This window comes from Vombatus ursinus, unplaced genomic scaffold (assembly GCF_900497805.2).
Source record: "Vombatus ursinus unplaced genomic scaffold, bare-nosed wombat genome assembly UNPS02007284.1, whole genome shotgun sequence".
NCBI classification, from domain to species: Eukaryota; Metazoa; Chordata; class Mammalia; order Diprotodontia; family Vombatidae; genus Vombatus; species Vombatus ursinus.
The window spans coordinates 7,137,598-7,161,922 of NW_020947062.1; the positions used below are offsets into that span (position 1 = coordinate 7,137,598).

At 37.9% G+C, this 24,325-nt stretch overlaps 1 protein-coding gene across 1 annotated transcript in view; it reads left to right on the forward strand.

Moving 5' to 3' along the window:
• WDR25 (WD repeat domain 25) overlaps positions 1-24,325 on the forward strand; it is a 249,064-nt gene that overhangs the window by 215,521 nt on the left and 9,218 nt on the right. The window lies entirely within an intron of this gene.

The following is a 24,325-nucleotide window of genomic DNA, read 5'->3' on the forward strand; positions in this document are numbered from 1 at the left end:
GTGCATGGTATGTTTCATTCTTGGTCTTCTGGAATCATGGAAGGTCATTGTATTGCTAATGGTTCTTATATCTTTCAAAGTTGTTTGTTCTCATGGTTCTGCTCATTTCATTCTTCATCAGTTTATAAAAGTCTTTAAAATTGCTTGTTTTTACAATATTGATATTATATTGTATAAGTTATTCTTCTGGTTCTGTACATTTTACTCTTGCTTCAGTTCATATCAGTCTTTCATGTTTCTTTGAAACCATCTATTTCCTCATTTCTCCTAAAATAACATAACTCCATCACATTCATATTCCACAACTTATTCAACGATTCCTCAATTGATGGGCATCTCTTTAGTTTCCAGGGCTTTATTTATTTTTTTTTTTTGCTGCCAAAAAACCCCCACTGTAGATATTTTTGTACATATAAGACCTTTTCCTATATCTTTGGTCTCTTTTGAGTATAGCAGTAATATAACTAAGTCAAAGGGCATGCAGTTTAGTAACTTTACTCCAAATGGATAAATGATCTAGATATAAAAGGCTACATCATAAATGAATTAGAGAAACATGGAAAACATTACATATCACATCTATAGATCGGAGAAAAGTTCATGATCAAACAAGGGATAGAGAGGATAATAGAAGATAAAATGGATAATTTTGGTTACATAACAATTTTTTTTGCACAAATTCAACAAATTCAATTTTTTTGCACAAATAAATTCAAATTAGTCTTCAACTAAGACTAAAAGGGAAACAACTGCCTAGGGAAAATGTTTGTAGCGCATTTCTCTGATAAAAGTCTCATTTCTAAGATATATAAGGAATTAATTAAAATTTACAAGACTTAGAGCCATTCCCCAATTGATAAGTGGTATAAGGATATGAACAGGCATTTCTCAAGAGAAGAAATCTTAGCTATCAAAAATTATATTAAAAATGTTCTAAATCACTACTAATTAGGGAAATGCAAATTAGAACAATTATGAGATTCTACCTCAAACCCATCAGATTAAAAAAGATGACAAAAAAAGAAAACAATAGATGTTGGAGAGGCTGTGGGAAAACAGCTATGTTGATACACTGTTGGTGGATTTGTGTATAGGTAAAGCCATTCTGGAAAACAGTTTAGAATTATACACAAGAAGAATAAAAGCATTGTTGGGGGGGGGCGAGTTTTGACTAGTCTTATCAAAGACTAATGAAGGTATTTATTCTCATAGGTGGCCCCTAACATAGCTAGAATTTAATTTCAACTTTTCCTCTCTCCACCTAAATCATGGACAGTGATAAATTACTCTTAAAATAACAGTGCAGATGTATTGAGGTGATCTGACAATACCCTTGACTAAAAGTGGTATCTCATATACTCCTGGCACTTACTAAGTGACAAATAACACTTTAGGGTTTTTTAAACCAATGGTGGGATGTTAGGCAGCGTATTTCTTCCCTGAAATTTTCTGTATAAATCTGATTGTACTCAGAAGATAATGACAATTAAAGTGAAAAAGACAAGCAGACTACTGATGTTGAAAAGGAATAAAATGTTTTTAATTGATTTAAAAGAATTGTAGAAAAGCTGTCACAATAAATAAAAGTATAATTTATATGGTAGTTTACCTCCCAATTTTCAATATTTTTTTCCTTTCAAAGAGTTCTGATTTTTATGTGTAAAACCTAAAATGAATCTACTATAGTATTGGCTGAGTACTTGATGCATGTAAAACCTCTACAGGATTCTATAGGAAACACTGAAAAACCATAAATTGGAGACCTTGCCCTTGAGGAACTCACAGTCATTGAGAAATAAAATTTAGATAACCTATTAATAGCAATAACAGTAATTACAGGGCTCAGTGTTAAAGCTGGAAGGGACCCTAAGAGCATCTAGTCCAGCGGTAGGAAACCTGCAGCCTCAAGGCTATATGTGGCCCTCAAGTGTGGCCCTTTGACTGAATCCAAACTTCACAGAACAAATCTCCTTAATAAAAGCATTTGTTCTGTAAAACTTGAACTCAGTCAAAAGACTTCACCCAAGGACCTACAAGGGTCCTTGAGGCTGCAGGTTCCCTACCCCTGGCTGGCCTATATAATTGCTAAGGTCTGTTTCATCTTGGACATGCCATGTCTCTATACACCTCTGTAGTTTAATCATTTATTTTAAAAAAGATGAGGAAATTGAAGCTCAGGCAGAGGAGGGGACTTACCCAAGATAACAAAGGTATCAAGTGACCATTCTTTAGTCATAAATCTGTTTCTCTTTCTACCACAATTTATTCTTGCTGTTTATGAGCTAGGAGTGATATTTGTCAAGCTGCATCCTGAACTGTTGCCTTAGATATACTGACTATTGCCTTTCTCAGTCCCCCTTTCCCCCTTCTTATATTTTCTGCTTCGTGCTTTGTTATGGGCTTTCCAGGCTTGCCTGTTGGTTTTTTTCCATCCTGGAACTAGAAAGTTCACTTTCTAGACACACGTACTGGTATGGATTTTCCATAGCTCATTAATACTTAATCTTGTTTTATAGAGCCCTTTTGGAAAGATTTCAATGACATCTTTAATTCTTAAATCCTTGGTTTCTTGATATAGTATTTTAAATCTTTGTGATTCCATATTTATTGAACTATATTTCCCTGTGTGCAGGGAGAATATAACAGTAACAACAGTAAAAACAACAACAATCATAATTCATGTTTATGGAATGTATTATGGAGAGGCATTCCTTTTGTAGTGGATAGAGAACTTCCTTGCATTCCTTGGGTTTTAACCCAGCTTCTGACATATATTAACTGTGTGACCCCGGACAAGTCATTTAACTTCCCAGTGCTCAGGAAAGCAGCTTTCTGTGATTATAAATTGGAGAACAGTTACTGATCTGCATTGGTAGGAGTTTCTTTACATGAAAGAAATCACAGGTAAGATTAAAAAAAAATAGATACAATTTATGTATATTATGTTAGCTGAACTTTGCAATAGCCCCATTAGGTGGTGGAGTAGGAATTATTAAGCTGATTTAATAGCCTAGGAAATATCTGAGGCTCAGAAAGTAAAAAGCTTTGCCCAAAGTTATAGAACTAGTAGGTATCAGAGATGAGACTTGGGTTCAGGTCTTCTTATTCTAAATTCAACAATTATTACATTCCATCACAACTTCTCTCTGGTAAAAATTTAATTGCTAAAAGTGCCGAGTAGTTTCCTAAGGATAGAAAAGTGTTCAAAGTCTATTCTGTGGTCTCTTGCTCATTACTTTTTAGGTGCTTGGTACCTTCAGACCTCAAATAATAACACTTTGCTCAAATAGAATGTACTTCTATTTTTGTTGAGTCCTTTCAGTAGTGTCTGACTCTTCATGGCCCCATTTGGGGTTTTCCGGGCAAAGACACTGGAGTGATTTGCCATTTCCTTCTCCAGCTCGTTTTAAAGATGAGGAAGCTGAGGCAGACAGGGTTAAGTGACCTGCCCAGCGTCACACTTCTAGTGCCCGAGGCTAGATTTGAACTCATGAAAATGAATCTTCTTGATTCCAAGCCCAGTGCTCCCTAGCTGCCTACTTACCATATATGGGTGTGGTTTATGGTGTTTATCTATGAGTCTTCTCCCTTACTAAACTGTGTATTCCATGATGCTTGGACCTGTGACTTGACTCTACCTTTTATCTTCCTCAGGTTCAGCTCATTCCTCTGCAAATAGATAGTTAATAAATAAGTATTTGTTAAAGAGACGTATTGAATGAACTGATCTAGGGTCACAGATGGGTCATACCTTAATACATGTAGGGATTTTCCTTTATGTCTAAAAACAAAACATCAATTAATGTTCACAAGGAAGAAAAATTTTTTTGTCAACTATGATGCTGTATGCCCTTGTTTTCTCAAGGCCTCAGATCCTGATGAAAAGTTTTTGCTGAAGAAAATGTTGTCTTAGCATAGACAAGGTATGTGTGATTTAAGATATACTTGTGTACATAGTTTAGTTTTCTAATGGCCAACTTAAAATAGAGCTTCTTATTTAAAATAATTAATCCTGGTAGTGAAACCCATTGTAAAATCCATCCACAATTCATTAGTTTGCTTTGGCTCTTCCCTGCCTCCGTTACCTGATCTCTCCCTAGATATCTCATCTTGGTAAAGGTTCTTGAAGACATCTATGCCAGTGGAGGACAAACTCTGGTAGTCTCTTTCATCCTGGAGAGATTTTTAGTGTGGGTTCAACAGCAGTCTGTATGTCTATTGGGCAGGGTTAGCTAGGTGGTGCAGTGAATAGAGCACCAGGTTCAGAGTCAGGAAGACCTTAGTTCAAATCCAGCATCAGACACTTTCTAACTGTGTAACCTTAGGCAAATACTTAACTTCTGTTTGCCTCAGTTTCCTCATCTGTAAAATGGGAATAATCATAGCACCTACCTCTCAGGTTGTTGTGAGGATCAACTCAGATAATATTTGTAAAGCATTTATAACACAGTGCCTATAGAAAGCACCATAAAATATTGTTATTATTATTATTATTCTTGTCTTTGTACCAGCTGAGCTAAGTTAGATCATCACCAAACTGGCCATAGGATCATGAAATTTTTGACAAAAACTTCAGTTCAAGACCATCTCCTAAGTGAGGGAGGGTTGTGATCTGCATTGGTGAAGAGAGTTTTCACAACAATGAAAGCACAGATCCTTAATGAAATCATTCACTTGCAATAAGGCATAAGCCAATGTGTCTGATTAGCTGTGGCACCTACAAGTTATAGAAATGTTTAAACAAATGGAAAGTGCTTGATGTTGCTGGTTTCCAACTCATTTGAATGCCAGAGACATTTATTAAGTACCAGTTACTGGGTGCACAGCCTTGTTTTGGACATTGGGGATACAATCTCCAAGGGGATTATGACATGTCCCTGAAGTATGCTACAACATAGACTATGATGAGGGGAAAGGAGAGAGTCAGAAAAGTGCTTTAAGAAAATTTAAGGAAAAAGAGAGGGTGGGAGAGGGATTAGGGAAGGCTTCTTTGGAGGATGTAACACCTGACCCAAGTCTTCAAGGTAGAGAGATATCACAGCAGTCAGAGGTGTGGAGGGAGTGTATTCTAGGCTGGTACGAATGTGTGGAGGCAAGAGAGAAGACAGGCTGAGATCAGAAAAGATCAGTAGTTCAGTTTGGCTATAAAAGAGAATATAAGAAGGGCATAGTATGGAATAAGGTTAGAAAGGTGAGTTGGTATCAGATTGTGGAGAGTTTTGAATGCCAAACTAAAGGGTTTGTGTTTGATCTTGAAAGGCAAGAGAAAACCACTCAAGTTTTTTAGCAGAGGAGTGACTTGTGGATTTATTTTGATAGCTCTGTAAAGATATTTTGGAGAAGGAAGATATTTGAGGGCAGAGAGACTTTATTTGTGATCATGTTTTCTGAGTTCCTCAAATGTAGATTCTAAATGTTTTTGGAAGGTTTGACCTGAGCAATCATTTTTCCTTAGAAGCTTGCATTCTTGTGATTATGTCAGTTTGGAATATTCTATAATAAATTTTCTCTGCTTTTTCTGAGTGTGCTCCGGCCTTAGTTGCTGTGTAGGTGATATCCTAGATAGCTGCCCAATGAATGTTTGGTTTTCCTATTTATTATCTTTTATGTCATTTTACTTTTTTCTTTCCTTTTTATCCTTTGAACTTTTAGTGAAACTTTGATCAGATTTGGTCTCAAACTATGCTTTTCAGCATTTCCCTCTTGTCACCCTCTTTCCCTTAACCTCTCTAACCTAAAATAGAATTTCTTATTCAGCAGGTCAAATTTAACCATTCAAAGAAGTCGTGTTATCCAATTCAGTTCAATTCAATAGGTATTTATTGCCCTCCTACTATATATGCAAGGTACTGCGCTACCAGCTGTGAACAAGAGACAAAAAAAAAAAAAGAAAAGAAACGAAGACCTTACATTGGAAAGTAGGGGATAAAATATGTACACGGATAGGTAAATACAAAGTGTATACAAAATTATACAAAATCATTTGGGGAGGGAGAAAACTCTTAACAACTGTAATATCAGAAGGGGCCTCAGGAGGAGGTGGCCTCTGAACCGTGCTTTGGAGGATGTGTATTCAGGTGGATATCACCCTCACAGCTGGTGATATGGGACTAAAGTTCAGGAGAAAGGTTAAAGCCAGATAAAAGGATTTAGGAATCATTTGCATAGAGGTGATGTTATTGATGATAATTCCAATAGCTTCTATTTATATAACTCTTAAAGGTTCGCAAGCAACTTTAAATATTGAGCATCTGAACAACCGTATGAGGTAGGTTATTATTATCCCCATTTAATAGATGAGAAAACTAAGGTTGAGATTAGGTAAGTGACTTGCCCAGTATTCCAGTATCTGAGGCAGTATTCCAATTCAGGTCTTCCTGGCTCCATGTCCAACACTTTGTCTCCTGCCCTACCCAGCTGCCCGTAATAATCGAACACTTGGGAGCTAGTGAAATCCCCAAGTAAAAAGAAAGAAGAGAAGAGGGCTAAGGACAACCCCTTGAAGGATGCCCACTTTATTAGACAGGGACATAATGATGATCCAACAAAAGTGACAGAATAAAGGGTCAGACAGGTAGGAAGAGAACCACCATTTAACAATGGTAGTGATTGGTAATCCTGTGTTCTAGCCAAACTGAAGGAGTAGCTGTTTGATCTTATCTTGCTGTCTCCTCCCTCTGGGCATTTGTACAAGTCATCTCCCATGTTTTCTTTAGTATACTCCTTTCTAATCTCTACATATTGAAATCCTTCTTTTCCACCCAGGTCTAGCTACATGTAGGCCTACCTTCCCCATCCTATTCTCCCATTGAATCAAGTGGATCCCTCCATCCCCAAACCCTCTTAGAGTACTTTGTTTTTTATTATTTTTCTGCTTCTGCCACCATCTACCTTGTGTCATATTCATTTGTATGTGTACCATATAGGATGAGACTGTGTTTGTTTTTTATCTTTGTATCTCTAGAACCCAGCACAGTGCGTTGAACATAATGGATATTTAATAAATGTTTGCTAAATTATTGACTACTTCTTGAATGAAAGGAAAGGTAGAGAGAGATGGTAGCTTAGTGGTGAGGAAATTTGACAAATTAGCATACAATGTAGGCAGAGCTCTACACTTGGGACTAAATGAATTCTAAGGATAGACACATTCCCTACCCTTTTATAAAACTTATGGTTTATGTTGGAGGGATAGGGGAGTTAAGGGAGACAGGGAATATAATAGGGGAGATTTGATCTTTTGTTTAGGCAAAAATTAAAGAGTCAGTAGTGGAGAGATTGAAGGTACAAGAAAATCAGGGGATAATTGATGGACCAAGGCCCAAGAGAAGGAAGAGATAAGGTAAAGAATGTAGGTAGATGGATTAAGTTTGGAAGGATTTAGGAAAAGAGAGAACTTCTGTGGTGGTTAAGTGACAGATGGAAAAAAGGGAAGATGAACAGAATATGTCCTGCATTTCTCAGTAGAATAGGCTTTGAGGTCATCACAGTGAAAGAGGTAGGTGTGGGACTAGGGGAATGAAGAACATGAGGTAGCCACTCTGACAAACGTGATAGGCAGATCAATCACTCAGTCAATAAACATTTTGTGCCAGGCACTATACTGAGTGCTGGATTTGTGAAAAGAGGCGAAAGATTCCTGTTTAGCAGTGAGGGTCCAGTTGAGGTAAACGTGGCATAAAATTTGTGCTAAATTTGACATGATTCTGTGACTTGCTTTATTGATGCTCTGGAACTTTAAAGTAGGAGCAGAGAAAGTGGACCATGGGGGTCGCTAGGGTTAGGGATTGGTGTGGTTAGTTCAGTAAATTTTAGGGTAGTGAGAGAATCTTGGTTACTAAAGAAGGCTGACTATGGAGGCTAAGTAGGGGAGACAAGTAATACCAACTCATTTCAATTCAATAAATATTTATCAAGCGCTTTCCATGCAAAGCACTATATTAAGCACTGAGGTTAATTCAAAGTTTAGAGATAAAATACACTAATATTCAAGTAGAATGTAAGCTCTTTAAGGGCACCCCCAATTCCTAGAATAATATAAGTACTTATTAAGTACTTGTTGAGTTAGTAGAGGGGACATGACATAGACAAGTATCTTGAAATTACAGAATCTTAAAGTTGGATGAGACCATACAGGTTGTACCTGACCTAAAATGTCCTCAACCATATCCCTAATAGATGACCAGCCTCTACTCAGAGAACTTCATTATTGGATGTGGTTCCCCCACCCCTCTACCCCAGCTGCTTGTGCTTTTTCCTCTGAGATTACCTTCCATTTACTCTGTATATAACTTGTATGTACATAGTACATACAAGTTTATCATCCTTGATTGTAGGGATTATTTTAGCATTTTTTAAAATTAATTTTTTCAATTAGCAAGCATTTATTTTTTCTTCTCAAATTCCCCCCCCAAACAAAACCCTTGTAACAAACATATAAATATATACATAATGCATATATTATATATGTGTATATATGACATATGGAAAGAAAGAGAGAGAGAGTTTTTGCCTTTTTTTTGTATTCCCAGTGCTTAGCACAGTACCTGGCACCATAGTAAACACTTAATAGATGCTCATTAACTGACTGACTAATGGATAACCCACTGTCTCCTGAGGCTGCCCCCTCTATTTTAGACATTTTAAAGTTTTTTCATACAGCAGACTGAAATCTTTTTCTCTGCACCTTCTACCCATTGCTGCTAGTTCTGCCCTCTGAGACCAAGCAGAACAATTTGAATCTCTCCATCACATAAATGTCACTCAGGTACTAGGAGAAAGCATCACATCCCCCTAAGTTTTCTCTTCTACTGAATGTTTCCAGTTACTTTAGTCAATACTCATGTGGCATGCTCTGAAGGGCCCTTGTCATCCTGGTTATATACTCCTCCTGATAATATTGTTCCAATTCATTTCTCAAAAGGGTCTGGCCCTGGCTACCTTCTTTCAGAACCATGGTCAGGGCCAGTAAGAAGCTACGAGAATCCCGCTAGGTTAGCATTATCTGAAGGACATCATACCATTCTTCTGTCGGGAGGTAGGTAGCGTGCTTCTTTATCCCTCCTCTGGAGTCGTGGTTGGTCATTGCATTGAGGTAAGCTCCTATCATTTGGGGATATTCCAAGGACAGCACGTGAAAGAGAAATTAAGGAGGAAGAAAATAGGCCTTACTTCTTGTAGTAATAGATCAACCACTACTGTGGAACCTTGCGGCAGATTTGGTTGTCTTAGGAGAGCATTGTGGAGCAAGATGAGCTTATATTGCTTAGGAACAATGTAGACACATTGTCAGGATTTCTAGGCACATTCCTTGACCTGAGGATGTCTATGTGTGTCTTGCCCAAGAAGCTGACTCATAAAAGATGGACAGGAGAAACATATGTGTGATTATAATCTTTGCCTCTGGTTACCTTGTATTTCCCCTCTCTCTAGAAGCTATAGTGTCTGTTTACAATATTAAGTGAGTCTGTGATAATGAGACTTTCCTGAGAGAGCTGAGGCTGCATCTTTCATATGGCTATTGTTTGAATTTCTGCCCCATCAACTTCAGCATATATTTGAGAGCCTCAAGCATTATACTTACTGTAATGGAGTTCAGGAAAGGGTAGGAGAATGTAGCTGAGTGAATGATGTATGCCCTTCTGGTTGATTGAGATCGATCTGTTGGGAAGGCCTGCTCCTATGGTTATCTAGTTTCAATAGAGCTGATATTTCATCTATGAGAAGTCAAGGGATTTATTTGACTATAAGGCCTAGCCCTTGGGAAGCAATGCGGTACTAAAGAGTGATGAAGTTGGAGGCACTGGACCTAGGTTCAAATCCCATAATTGTTAATTGTGATTACATAGCAAGTAACTTAACCTTTGTCAGCTTCAGCTCCCTCATCTGTAAAATGAAGGAGTTGATCTCAATAACCTCTGAGGTCCCTTATAGCTCTAAATCCATGATCCTATCTTCCTTTGATTCAGGGACTATGTCAATTCAGGTTGGTCACTGCTTTAGAACCAAACTTCTGGTTTGATTTTTCCTTGTTTTTGGTTTTTTAAACACTTCTTCTGGGGTGTTTTTTTTTTATAAATGCCAACTAAAATGAGCACTTCCATAGACACAGGAGAACATAAAAAGGATTGTATGTGAAGCTGTGAATCTTTATTATGTACAGATTCCTTTTTCTTTTTCAGAATATAAAAATTCAACGTGTAACTTTTAATTATATCCTGCTTATCTGTGATTGCTTTTGTTCAGCCTTCTTTCTGGTCTCTTTTATACATTAAAAAAATACTACTATGACCCTCTTTCCTTCCTTCCTCCCTCCTTTCCTTGCTTCCTTCTTTCCTTCCTTCCTTCTTTTCTTCCTTTGCAACACTATCCCTCCTCCCTTCTCCCTCTCATGAAAAAAAAAGAAAAACAAAATTCTTATAACAATATGCATAGTGAAGCAAAACTAATTCCCAGGTTTGCCCTGTTCAAAAATATAGGCTTCATTCTGCACCGTGAGTCTACCATTCCTCTGTCAGGAGGTAGGTAGTGTGCTTCTTTATCCCTCCTCTGAAGTCGTGGTTGGTCATTGCATTGATCAGATTTCTTAAATCTTTCCAAGTTATTTGTCCTTATGTTATTGTATAAATTGTTCTCCAGGTTCTGATCCCATCATTTTGCATCATTTCACACCACTCTTCACGGGTTTTTATGAAACTATCCTCTTCATCATTTCTTTTGGTGAAATAATATGCCGTTATACTTAATATACCATAATTTGTTTAGCCATTCCCCAATCAATAGGCACTCCCTTAGTTTCCAATTCTTTGCCACAACAAAAAGAATTACTGTAAATGTTTTTGTAAATAAAAACCTTTTGTAAATGGCTCCTTTCCCTCTTTCTTTGGTTTCTTTAGCATGTAGGCCTAGTGGTGGTATTGCTGGATCAAAGGATGTGTGTAATTTGCAGATAGTTTCAAATTCCTTTCCAGAATGGATAGAGTCCTCTCTGATTTTAAAAATGGTTGACTAGGTTGTTTTGTTAGTGAGAGAGAGGAGGGTTTTCTTCTGTAGGCAGTCTTTTTAATTAGTCTCCAAGCATCACATCCCAAAAACAAGGCTTTTGATTGTTTTTTTTTCACTTTTGTTCTCAGAAGGCTGCATTTGAGCAGCCTGTAGAGATTTGGTGGTATTTTGATTTTAACTTAAAGAGTTAATTCATTTTGATTCTGTTTCTACCAATGCCCAATGAAAATGAATGGAGCTGAGGCCAATCAGAACCTATTAAAGGGACAGTGTGTACATCTACATGGGAACTTTCCTGTTTGCTTCATCTAAGCCTGGCCCACGCCTCTCCTACATACCATCCTAGACAGATGGTAGTCCATCCTACTCTTGAAGCTTCCTAAGGAAAGACATTTCACAACTGTCCTTGTAAGTACATTTAATCATTTTAATGACCCTTAGCTTAATGAAGTTCTTCCACCTGTTCAGCTAATGCCCTTCATACTGTAGTTTCTCACCTTCTTCTTGTTCCTTCATTAGAGCATGATGAAGAATCTTAAAATATGCTTATCTCTCCTTTGGCTTTCTTTAATTCTTTTCCACACTTGACAAAGACCTACAGGATCTCAGAATCATACAGAATTACAAAAACCATCTAATTAGACTCATTGCTAGGCAAGAATCTCCTGTATATGGCAAAAACCTGGAAACAAAGTAGAGACTTGTTAATTGGGGAATGGCTAAACAAATCATGGTACATGAATGTGGAGGAATGTTACCTCATTATAAAAAACAGTGAATAGGAAGAATTCAGAGAAATGTGGAAGACTCACATGAACTCATATGATAGAGAATAAAGGAAGTAGAACCAAGAAAATAATGTAAACAATTATTACAACAATATAAATAGATATAAAAGGAGATAAATTCTGTGTAATTGTAATGACCAAGATTGACCCTTGAAGCAGACATGAAAAAATGCACCTCCTTCCCCTCTATGAAGAAGTGCTTAGCACAGCGCCTGGCGTATGGTATGTGTTTAATAAATGCTTATTGATTGATTGTCTGATTGAAGTGGGGAACTAGGGATGTGGAATACTGCATTTGCTGTCTAAATTGGTTGATTTGATGGTTAGTTTTATTGAATTCCTTTTTGAAAATTCTTTTAATTTTTTTTTTTTGGTCATAGGAGATGACCCACATGGTAGGGGATGGAGAATATTCAGAAATGAAGAGGATATAAAACCAAAATTTATCAGTAAAAATTTAAAAAAGAAGGTACTCCATCCCTTGTTTAGGAATTATTATCCTGCTTTTTGTTTGAAGACTTCCAAAGAGAGGGAAACCCCACTACATTTTAAGGCAATCCATTCTATTTTGGAATAGGTTTAACTTGCTTTCCCAAAATGTAGGGTGCATGTCAGACAATTCATGGCTTTTTTTTTTGAAACTTTTCCACACCAAAATATTGAATTAGTTGCCATGTTCTATTAATTCTCCACAACGTATCTCACAGGTGTTTCCTTTCTACTTCATAACCATCCTTATTCAGATTTTCATGACCTCTTGTCTGGACTATTGCAATAGTCTCCTAATTAACCTCCCTGCCTCTAGTTTTTGTAGTTCATACTCCACACAGCTGCAGAAATGCTATTCTATAGAGTTCAGTTCTATCCATGTCATTATTCTTCTTAAGAAGCTATAATGTCTCCTCATCTTGTACAGACTACTTGTTTGGTGTTTGGAACTTTTCACAATCAGGCTTCAGTCTGCTATTCCTCACTGATTGCACATTATGCCCTTTGACTCACTCTACTATCTGGCCAAACTGATCTCTTTGCTGCCCCTTACCCAGAGATGGTCATCTATCTTGTCATCACTCACAACATGTTACTCTTTCCTGTTCATGAACTCTCAAATTCTTTGTCAGACCATGATTTTTTTATCATTTCATCTTTCCCTTTTCCTTTTAATCCCTACAATTTTTCTTAGTCTTTACCCAAAACCCTAGTCCCCCACCCTTCCCTTCTTTCCCAGGCACTGGCTGCATGCTCCTCCTTCCCTCTTTTGACCCCTTGGTGAATCAATTCATATTGTTCTGTAACCTTGAGTCCCTTGCCCCCTTATCCTATTGGTGATCTTGCTTTGCCAGACTCCAACTTTGAATTAATCCCACCATCTACTATCTTAATACCTATTTGTGTGCTGCTGAAAGGAGCTGGAGAAGCTCATGAAACTATGCTGAATGGGTCCACTAACAAATTTATGTTATATAATCTCAACTGGGACCTCACTGCAGCAAGGCAATCCTTTTACACTTTTCTAATTGATTCACTATCTCACTTGGCAGAGAGGCTTTTCCAAATTTTTTCATCCCTTCTCATGCCTCCCATGGTGTCCTCTTCCTTTTTCCCCTAAAAAGACCATGACAATGACTTCACTGAAAGAACTGAAGCCATTCACCAAGAGCTCCTCTTTGCCCCTCCTCTCACTTAATTCGGATACAGTCTCCCACTATCTCTTCCTCTTTCTCACATGAAGATGTTGCCCTTCTCCTTGCCAGGGCAAACATCTCTCTATGGACCCTTCAACCCTTCTCAGCCCTTTCTATTGTCCTTCTTAAAAAAAAAAACAAAACTAATCTTCAGTCTCTCCTGACTTCTTCTTTGCTGCCAGCAAACAGAGCTATCCCTCTCCCATCCCTAAAAAATCCTCACTTGACCCTACCATCCCCATTAACTTTTGTCCTTGTAGTATATGGTGTATTCTCCAATGACAATATCTCTCCTGTTTCTCCCTCCAATTTCAACATGCTTTGCTACTCTCCATCCTAGATGTTCTCACCTGGACATACCTTCTTCTTTTGAGTAAGAATCTAGCATCTGGAAAGATGTACTTTGTTCCAATCAGGTCCCATCCCACAAATTATCAGATATATATGAAGTAAAATCTGTGTCCTTGCATTGGAAACTCTAGTTCCCCTTACTTGTTACCCATGTTTTGCACATTTATGTATAAGCATCTGAAGCCATAGATTTTATTGCTGACTCCTTTCTTAGATTTTTTGTCTCTTATGAATTACTAGGTATCTCTACTTGATATTCTTTTCTCTACATTGTAGCTCCTCATTCTCGCGTCTAGCTGTGCCGTTTTCTCTTGTCATTGCCTCTTTCCTTCCATTCTTTTTAGTTTAAAACCCTGTTGATTAGATTTTCAGGACTGCAGGCAAATGTCCTTTTATAATCTCTAGTTAAATGAATCCCGTTGGACAAGAGGCTTGTCATTCCATATTTTAAGCCACTGTCCAGAAATCCAAATTACATTCTCAAAGTTTTTTTTTAAACCATTTATTTACTTCCCATGTCTTCCTTTGTCTCCTGAAGCCTTTGCCTTCCATTGGCAGCAGTAATGAAACACCATCTGTGCCCCCAAAGTCTTCAGTTTCTTGCTCAGGAATTAATAATCATCGAGTAATTCTTTTTGGATTCCTTATGTTGGTGAGCATTCGTGTAATCACTAGAAGTAGGTAGTAATCAACAGTTTTGATAATACTAGATATACATGCAGGAAAAACAGCAGACTTCTTTCTTATTAATATTAGATTGGCAAATAACTTTCATTAGCAGGAGGTCACTGGTCACTACAACTGGCTTCTTCTTTCTCTGACCCATTCAAGATAGACTGTCTTGCAATGACAAGTATGGATTCACAACTTTATTCCTCTGAGTGAGAGCAACTGCTTCCTCCTCATGTGGCTTAATGTCCTTTAGAATAATAATATTAAGAACTGCAAGAAAAATTAGAGTGATAAAAACCACAGAATATCAGACTGAGAACATAAAATGTCAAAGGTAAAAGGGACCTTATAATCATAGAACCATAGGATGTTTGAACAGGAAAGGGCCTTAGAGACTATTTAATTCAGCTACTTCATTTAGGCAGTATCTCAGGTGCTAAAATAAATAAATAAATGAATAAGCAAATAAATAAATAAAAAACAGCTAGCATATAGCACTTACTATGTCCCAAGCACTGTTTTAAGTGCTTCACAATTATTACCTCATTTGATCCTCACAACAACCCTGGGAGATAGATGTTATTATTATCATCACTGCAATTCTACAGATGAGGAAACTGAGGCAGATAGTGGTTATATGACTTGCTGAGAGTCACACAGCTAAAGTTTCTGAGACCAGATTTAAACTTAGGTCTTCCTGACTCTAAGTCTGGCTCTCTATCCACAGTGCTACCTAGCTGCCCTTAAAATAGAATGCCAGACTTGTCAAGAAGCCTTGAGTTTGAATCATGCTCTTAGATACATATTAGTTGTGTGACCTTGGGCTAGGCACTTAATCTCTCACAGCCTCAATTTCCCCATCTCTAAAATGGAGGTTATAATAGCACCTGCTCCACACAGTTATTGTGAGAATCAAACAAGATTATATGTATAAAGCACTTTGCAAAGCTTAAAGCCCTGTAGAAATGTTAGCTATTCATCTTATCTTACAGATGTGGAGGCTGATTCGAAGAGATGGGAAGTGATTTGCTCAAGGTCCCACTTTTAGCTAGTGACAGAGTTAAGACTGAAAGAATCAAAAAACAAAACCTCAACCCTAACATCTTAGGCGACATTAATTGTCTGTCCCATTGTACTCTGTCTAGTTCTGGGTGCTCCATCTCAAGAGGGACACTAGGATCATGAGCAGAACTTAAAGACATGCAAGATGAAATTCCGGTCATAAGATCCATGAGGGCATCGACCACATCTTACCTGACTTTGTACTTCCCCACATTGCCTAGCTTTAATGCTCAGTATGCAGTGAGTACTTATATTTTTGGAATGGGTTGTGGAGATAGTCAAATAAATTAGGGATATTTCATCTGGAGAAGAAAAGATTTGGGTGGGAGATTGATTGATTGAGCTATCTTTAAGTATCAGAATGGCTGTAATGCGGAGAAGGGACTAGCCTTGTTTTGCTTGGATCTGGGGGTAGATCTGGGGCTAATGGGTGGAAGATACTGTAAGGCAGATCTTGATTCCATATGGGAACTTGATTTAAATTAGAGCTGTCCAAAAATAGAATGGACTCTTTTCTGGAAAGAATGCATCCTCCTGTTACTGGAGGTCTTTAGCAGAGGTGAGATTACCAGTTGTTGGAGTTATTGTCGATAATAGTCATGATTTGAGTTGGGAGTAGACTAGATGACCCCTGAAATTCTTTTCATTTCTCAGTGTATGTTATGAACCCAGGGCTCCTGATTCCCAGCTCATCACTTTTTGCATTATATCTCTTTCTGGAGTTGTTCATTTTAGTATTATGTACTTTTATGACACTGATGTTTTTACACTGTGACAAAACATTCAGTGAACCATGTAATTTGGCAGATGAGAGAAGCATGAAGAGTATTAAACTTTGTTTTAGGAGATCTGGGTTTGAATCCTGGTCCTTACATTCTCTAGCTGTGTTCTTAATTCTCTTGTCTTAAAGGGACTTGCTTAGCTGTATGTTTCTAGGGAGGCCTATTACCATGGAAACCGTCAAACAGCAGAAACCTATTCCTTAAGGAGTTCATTTGAAGGGGGACCCTGGGTTTAATGCAAAAGTGCAATGAGCTAGCCTAGCTATGTGGCTGGGCAAATCACTGGTCCTTTCTGGGTTTCAATTTCCTCATCTGTAAAACAGGGACAGTATACATCCCACCTCCCTCTGTGAATCTTAAAGCCCAGAATAAAGGTGAGCTAATATTATGATTATTATTTGTTACTAGTATTGGATTTAGAGTCAGTGGAATTCTTTCGGAAGCCTCCATACCTTGGTAACCCTCGGAAGAACAGCCCTTTAATGAAGATGTGGAGATAATTCATAGTTATCCCTTTGGATAGGGATTCAAACCACCAGTTATCACCAAATATAAAGGCTAAAAGAATTATCTTACATGTGCTTGTTAAAGCACTATCTTTCCACCTCATTAGCGAATTGTAAATGCTAATGAATTTTGAGAGGGCGGGAAACACTGGGTCTCGGTTTCCTTGGAAACATGTGGAGAGCATTTGCTTTATGAGGTGCTATACCTATCTCAAAAGTGGGCTGTTCAAAGAGCTTTGATATATTCATTCTTGTATGTTGATGTGTGAATGTGAACAAAGGCAGTGTAGACCAGTGGAGATAGGTGCTGCTTTCAGAGGTATCATTCCCCTCTAGTTTCTATAGAAACTACTAGCACCAACCAGCACCAAAGAGACTGATAATGGTGCTTCAATTATTTTCACTTATGCAACCATAGTAACATTTCCTCTAGCCACAGGCTTAGCCTTGCCTGCTTCAGCTTTCCCAGGAGACAGCTTTCAAAAGCGGTCATTCAGCCAAAAATGTTATGCAGAGGAAAGGACACTCCCTGGATTCGTACACAGAAGCTTTGGGTTCACCTTCTGGTTCTGCCACCACCTAGCTATGTGACCTTGGGCAAGTCACTGCATTTCTAAGATGGAGATGATGACACTTGTACTACTTTCCTTGCCAGATTGTTGATGGTGTGAAATGGATGTAAAATACTTTAGTAGTACAAAACATAATGTAGTGTAATAGTATGTAATTCCTACTCCAGGGGAGGGATGGGAAAAGGGAGGCTCAGGCTGATGGATCCCCGAAGTTCTGAGCTACAGTAAGGCAAAAGCCAATGAAGTGTCTATACAAATATGGTGACCACATATCCTACTCCCCAGCCCCCCACCCCCCAAGTGAGGGTCACCAGGCTGCCTAAGGAGAGGTGAACCAGTCCAGGGTGGAAAAAAAAATAGCAAGTTAAAACTTTTGTACTGATCAGTACTGGGGTTGGGTCTATGTGAGGCCACTGTATTTCCAACCTGAGTGAAATAGGGAGACCCAATTTCAAAATAGGTAATTAATATATTATGTCAGTTGTAGATCATTTTATTATTGTTATTAATAATATTTAAATATTTTATAAAATGTTTTATTAATACTGGCAGATAGTATTCTATAAGGGACAGGTACTATATTTAGGTTCAAAATAACCATGTTTGATTGAGTCCAGGCTCAGCCACTTATTGTGTGATCTTGAACAAGTCACTTTTCACATTTCTGGAACTTGTTTCCTCCTTTGTAAATTAAGATAGTTGGATGAGATGATCTCAAAGAACTCTTCAAACTTTGAAGTCCTATAATTCTATGCATATTATTACAGTAGCAGATTTACTGTGGCAGGGGACCCTAACAAATATATCATGATCTATTGGTTGGTTTTGAAGTTTGACTTGATCACTTGCTTAAGGACATGTGCCTCTGCTGCCCCCACCCCTGACATTTATCCATTTTGTTCAGCAAACATTTAGTGTGCTAGTTTGATGTATTCCTGTGTTCAGCAGTGGTGATGCAAAGATGAATTCCTACCCTCAAGAGTTTATAATCTATTAGAGTTATGAGACATGTATATATAAAATATATATGATATATGATGTATATGTTTTATATATTTTTATGTAATACAAGATGGAAAATGATGAAAAGGTCAGAGGTCAGAGAGGGAAGAATCATGACTAGGTGAGGAAGAACGAGGAAGATTTCATGGAAGATATAGTGCTTATGCTGACCCTTGAAGGAAGAAAAGGATTTCAGTAGCAAGATGTGTAATAGGAAGACCATTCCAGCTTTGGTGGACAATTGTGTGTAAATAGTAGAGAGGCTCACTAAGTGCTCTGAGAACATGCTCTAGCATGGGGTGTATAAAGGGTATCGTATGAAATAAGGTCAGAAATTTAATTCACCTAGCACTTATTGTTAACACCTACTGTGTGCCAGGTACTATCTTAAGTACTGCAGAAACAGCCAAAAATGAGTCTCCTTCAGAGAACTTGCATTCTAGTTGGGGAGAACTATGTGCACAGATAAGAAAATGCAAAATATTTACAGGGGAAGTAGCACTAACAACTACTGGGAGGGATCAGGAAAGGTCCAAGCACCTTGAGGTCTTTCCTGATCCCCCAGTAGAAATGTTCCTGAAGACAGCTGACAGCCTCAAATGTCAGGCAGAGAAGTTGGTATCTTAATCTTCAAGTGATGGGGAATCTTCAGCAGTGACATCATTTGCTTTGTCCCCCAGCAGCATTGCAGAATGAATAAAGCACTGGGTTTGGAGACAGAATGCCTGATTTTAAGACCCAAATCCGTGTGACTTTGGGCACATAATTTCTTCTCCCTGGGACTCAGTTTCCTTATCTGTAAGATGAGGGGCTTGAATTAGATGATCTTTTAGCTCTAGAACCTATGATTATGAGAGATCTTGGTAAACAAAAATAACTTCTTAGTGAACATGGTGGACCCATGATGTCAGTGTCTTTTATCTGGCTGTGTCCCTATATTTGGACCTGATAGAGAGGTCATTTATTTATTCAGGACCACTGAATCTCAGAGTTGGAAGGGTCTTTGGAGGTTCACTTCCAAACCTAACCTGACTAAGAGTCCCTTCTACAGAATATCAAGCTGAAGTACTGAATGAGTATTTTGGTTCTTGTTCTTTCTAAGGCATTCATTTCCCATCTCTAAAATATTCTTCCTCCTATTGAAAATCTTCTCTACCTTCATCTACCTTTTCAGTAAAATCTTTCTGATCTTCCCCAGTGCTGAATATAGTACACTACACATAATATTTTAATAAACATCTGTTGAAATAATTTGAATATAGAATCATTTCATTTCTGAACTTGAAGGGAACTTGTTGTCCCATAGGATTTAGTCTTAGAAGAGACCTTAGAGATCATCCATTTCAACCTACTTGTTGTTGTTGTATTGTATTTTATATATGAAGACATTGAGGCCAAGAGGGTTGAAGTGACTTGCACAAGGTCACATAGGTAGTAAGCAGAGCTGAGATTCAGTTCCAGGTTTTCTGACTTCAGATTAAGTTCTCTTGCCACTAGTCAGACATCCCAATCCATTAGTCTCCTCTACTGTCTGAATGACAGGTGGCAGTACACTTGTGCCTGTGATGCATGGTCTCATTTTTACATTGGAGGTTGATTACATCAGAAAGCCTTGCTTATCCCTCCCTATCCTCCCTTCCCTTGCCTTCCCTTTCTTTTTCTTTCCTCCCTCCCTTCCTCTCCTCCTCCTTTTCCTTCAACTTCCCCCACTCTTCCTCCTCCCAATCTCAATCAGCATAGAAGTTTTAACCTGCTCTTTCTCCATTCTGGGCCAATTCACCCCTCCTTAGACAGCCTGGTGGCTCTTCTTTCCTAGAAGCTCACCATACTTGTGCCAGACATAGTGTGGACAATTGACTGAGTTTAGCTCTGTTGAAACTCAGAACTCAGTTGCTCAAGTGATCCATCAGCCTTACCTCCTCTAGTAGCAGGGATTACAGGTATGGGTGATTGTGCTTTGTCCACCGTATTCTGTCCTAACAGAAGTCCACACAGTGAAGGCTTGGAGCAGGAGGTGCTGAACATAACCCCTTGGCTGCAAACTTAATTTAGGTCATGAGTTCAGCCATGGAAACGGAGCAGAGTACTCACTGGACTCTGAGCTCTATGGATGAGGTCTACCAAGCACTCTGCTGTGTTCCATGAGCTCTATGGGGACAGGGACTATGTCTGATCAGATCTTTGTATTTTCTCAGCACCCTGTACTATGTATATAATAGTACTCTGTACTCTGTGTATAATAAATCATTAATAAATGTTTGTTGAATTGAATTGCTTGTAAGGACTGTGCCTTATCTAAACATTAGATCTCTCCCTCAATGTCTAGAATAAGTACAAAGTACTCACTAGCCACTTCAAGTGTCTATTGAATTTGAAGCAGTCGTTAAGGAAGCATAACTTAGGATAATTGCTTTAGTTTTCACTTTTGTAGGAATTCTTTTTTATCTGCTGCTGGTTTTTTATTTAAGTTTGAGCTGTCCTGATTAGTAAGTGAATGCAAACTTTCTAACCCTTTAATATATATCTGGGCCCAGAGCATGCTTTATATCCATCTGCTCCAGTTATGGCCTGCTGCTGCCATACCTCTCTATTTAGCAAGATCACATGCTTCATGGATGATGAGGTGTCTAGGCTATTTTGTTCTTCTCACTGTTCTGGTGATTTGTCTTGGTTAAAATTCTCTAGGAAATGATGATAGTCTATATTGCTCTCTGTCCTCTTATCCATTTTTCTACATCAATAGTTTGTTTAAATAGGTCAGATTGGAGTTATCCTTTAGTCTTATTTGTATCGATTTTTATCTTTATTCTAACAAGCTAATGGTTCAAATGCGTATAAATAACAGATTTGGAAATGACACCCCCATTGGTATACCATGTGATTGATTCCTGTAATAATGGAATCAATTTCATTTTTCATGATGCTCTTTGGCATTTGCTGTGCTTAGCACTTCCAACTATTTTTTCAATAAAATATTAATGATATATGTAGTCTATAAGCCTTTGCCTCTTTTGTTTCTCATATAAGGAGCCAACAATTACAGTATCTTTTGACTAATTTTAAGTATCTTATCCAATTCTTTATAGAATTTCTCTGCCTCTTATACTCTGCACCTAATGTTGATGCATAATCTCCAATTATCTTCATAGTGGTCTTTCTGAAAGTGAATATCATAAACACTATAATCTGAAGTGATCAGGTATCCCATGAAATGATGCCTTTGGGCACATGATAAAACCTACTCTGCCATCTCCTTTGTTTGCTTTCTAAGGAGAATCTGCAAACCCCTTCTTCCATTTTGTTGCAACTTGCTTTGGTATTTTAGTTTCATTTATAATGAGAAGGTCAAGATTAATTCTCTAATACAAGAGATCTTAATTCTCTAATACAAGAGATCTTAACAAATAAAAATGAAAGTGGTATTTCTTTTTTTCCATTTTTTTCTGGTGAGGCAATGTGACTTGCCTAGGGTCACACAGCTAGTGTCAAGTATCTGAGGCTGGATTTGAACTCATGTCCTCCTGACTCCAGGGCCGGTGCTCTATCCATTGCAGCTGCCCTATAAGTGGTATTTCATTAGTTTCTTTTGCAATCCTGTGTATTTATTTTGTGCATTTAAAAACGTTATTTTTTCTGAGGAGTCCATAAGCTTCACCGGACTGCTAAAGGGAGTCTAAAAAATTAAAAATCCCAAAGCAGTATGTCCTTTCCTTGGTCAGTGGACAAAGATCTCACATTTAAAGTAAAAACAGCTAAATGGTAAACTATTCTTATGAGCTCCATGTTGTTGGTTTCCATGGAATGATGCAGGAATAGTAAATTCCAGCTGTATGAGTCTACCTCCAAAGAGCACTGCTCTTCCCATAGTTCACTTAACTCAGCTCCTCTGGTTCCACCCCCCTGAGAAGTTTGCCTTCATCACCTCATTAACCGAATAGTGCCAATGCCCTTCCTGTCAGGATGTTTGCTAACAGCCAAATTAAATTAGCAAATGGGAAGAGTCATAGAATTGTGTAAAGAGGGAGCTGGCAGGCACCTCTGCCTGGGATTTTATCTTGTGAGGAGAAAAAAAAATGCCAAACAAATGCTCTGTATTATAAACCTTGCCGCAGCTAGTTCTGCAGCCTGTTGGTAACCAGTGAGATTTGCCATATATTGATTTCATGTGGGAATAGAAACAAGAAACGAAAATTGTTTTTTGTTTACTTGCTTTTATTACTATTAAATTTTAAATGTGGTTCTCATTGCTCATTTAGAAATCTTTGCCTTCTGAAGGCAATATACCAAATATCCTTTATTTGCTAAAAGATCATTTCTTTTAAAAATGCTTTATAGATATCTTTTGTTTTTCCATTACCTACATTTCCCAGCATATTCCTACTCCTTTCCCCTGCCCTTCCAGCAAAGCCATTCCTTATAACAAAGAATAAAAATGAGAAAGTAACAATAATTTTGCAAAACTAACCCATACATCATCCAAGTCCAACATTATATGAAGTGTTTAACTCTCACCTCTGCAAAAGAAAGTGGAACACATGTGTTTCGCTTGGTCATTATAGTTTCATAGCATTGAGTTTGTTTGTTTTTTCAATTGTTATTATTTACATTTACATTGTTGTAGTCATTGTGAATATTATTTTCCTGGTTTTCATCATTTTATTTTGTATCAGTTTATCTGAGTCTTCCCATGTGTTACATTCTTCACATTTATTTATTTATTTATTTTAGTGAGGCAGTTGGGGTTAAGTGACTTGCCTGGAGTCACACAGCTAGGAAGTATCACGTGTCTGAGGCCAAATTTGAACTCAGGTCCTCCTGACTCCAGGGCCGGTGCTCTATCCACTGCGCCACCTGGCTATCCCCATATTTATCATTTCTTACAGTGATATTTAGTTATATGTGTACTACAACTTGTTTAGCCATTTTCATTTGATGAACATTTACTTTGTTTCTAGTTCTTTGCTGCCACAAAATGAGCTGCCATATTTTTTTTAGGTATAATGGAAAAAGAACATTTCTAGAATCACAGAATGTCAACAAATCAATAAACATTTATTATGTGTTTCCTGTGTGCTAGGCAATGTGCTACGATGCCAAAGGAGACAAAAGACAGTCCCCAAGGAGCTCACAGTCTAATGGGAGAGTCAGCATGCACACAACTGTGTATAAATGAGATATATAGAGGATAAACTGGAAATAATTTAGAGGGAAGGCATTGAGATTAAGGAGTATTTGGACAAACTTCTTGTGAAAAGTGAGACTTTAGCTAGACTTAAAGGAAGCAGCCAGGGAATACAGAAGTTGAAGATAAAGAAGGAAAGAATTCCAGGCATGGGGGACAGCCAATAAAAATGCACAGAGTTGGGAGATGGAGTATTGTTTGAGTGCTATTTGAGAAACAGAAAGGAGACCAATGTCACTGTATCACAGAGTATGAGGAGAGAATTAAGGTTTAAGACTGGAAAGATAGGAAGAGGCCAGGTTAGGAAGGGACTTTTTAAAACCAAAGAGAGGCTTTTATATTTGATCCGGGAGGCAATAGGGCACCACTGACGTTGATTGTATGGGGTGTGTGTGACCTGTACTTTATGTAGGAACATCATTTTGAGAGCTAAGTGTGTGGGGAAAAGACTCGAGGCAAGGAGATCAACCAACAGGCTATTGCAATAGTCTAGTTTTGTCTTGTGAGGAGAAAAAAAGTGCCAAAAAATGCTCTGTATTGTAAACCTTGATAAGTTCTTGAGCCACGTAGTAGTGTCAGAAGAAAGAAGAGGCCATATAAGAGATGTGTCAAAGTTAGATATCTCAGCATTGGAAGAGATCTTTAAAAATCATTGAAGTATTTTTCTAGTAATGAATGGCAAATTTTTATCATCCAGCTAACATGGAAGCCAATTCTGC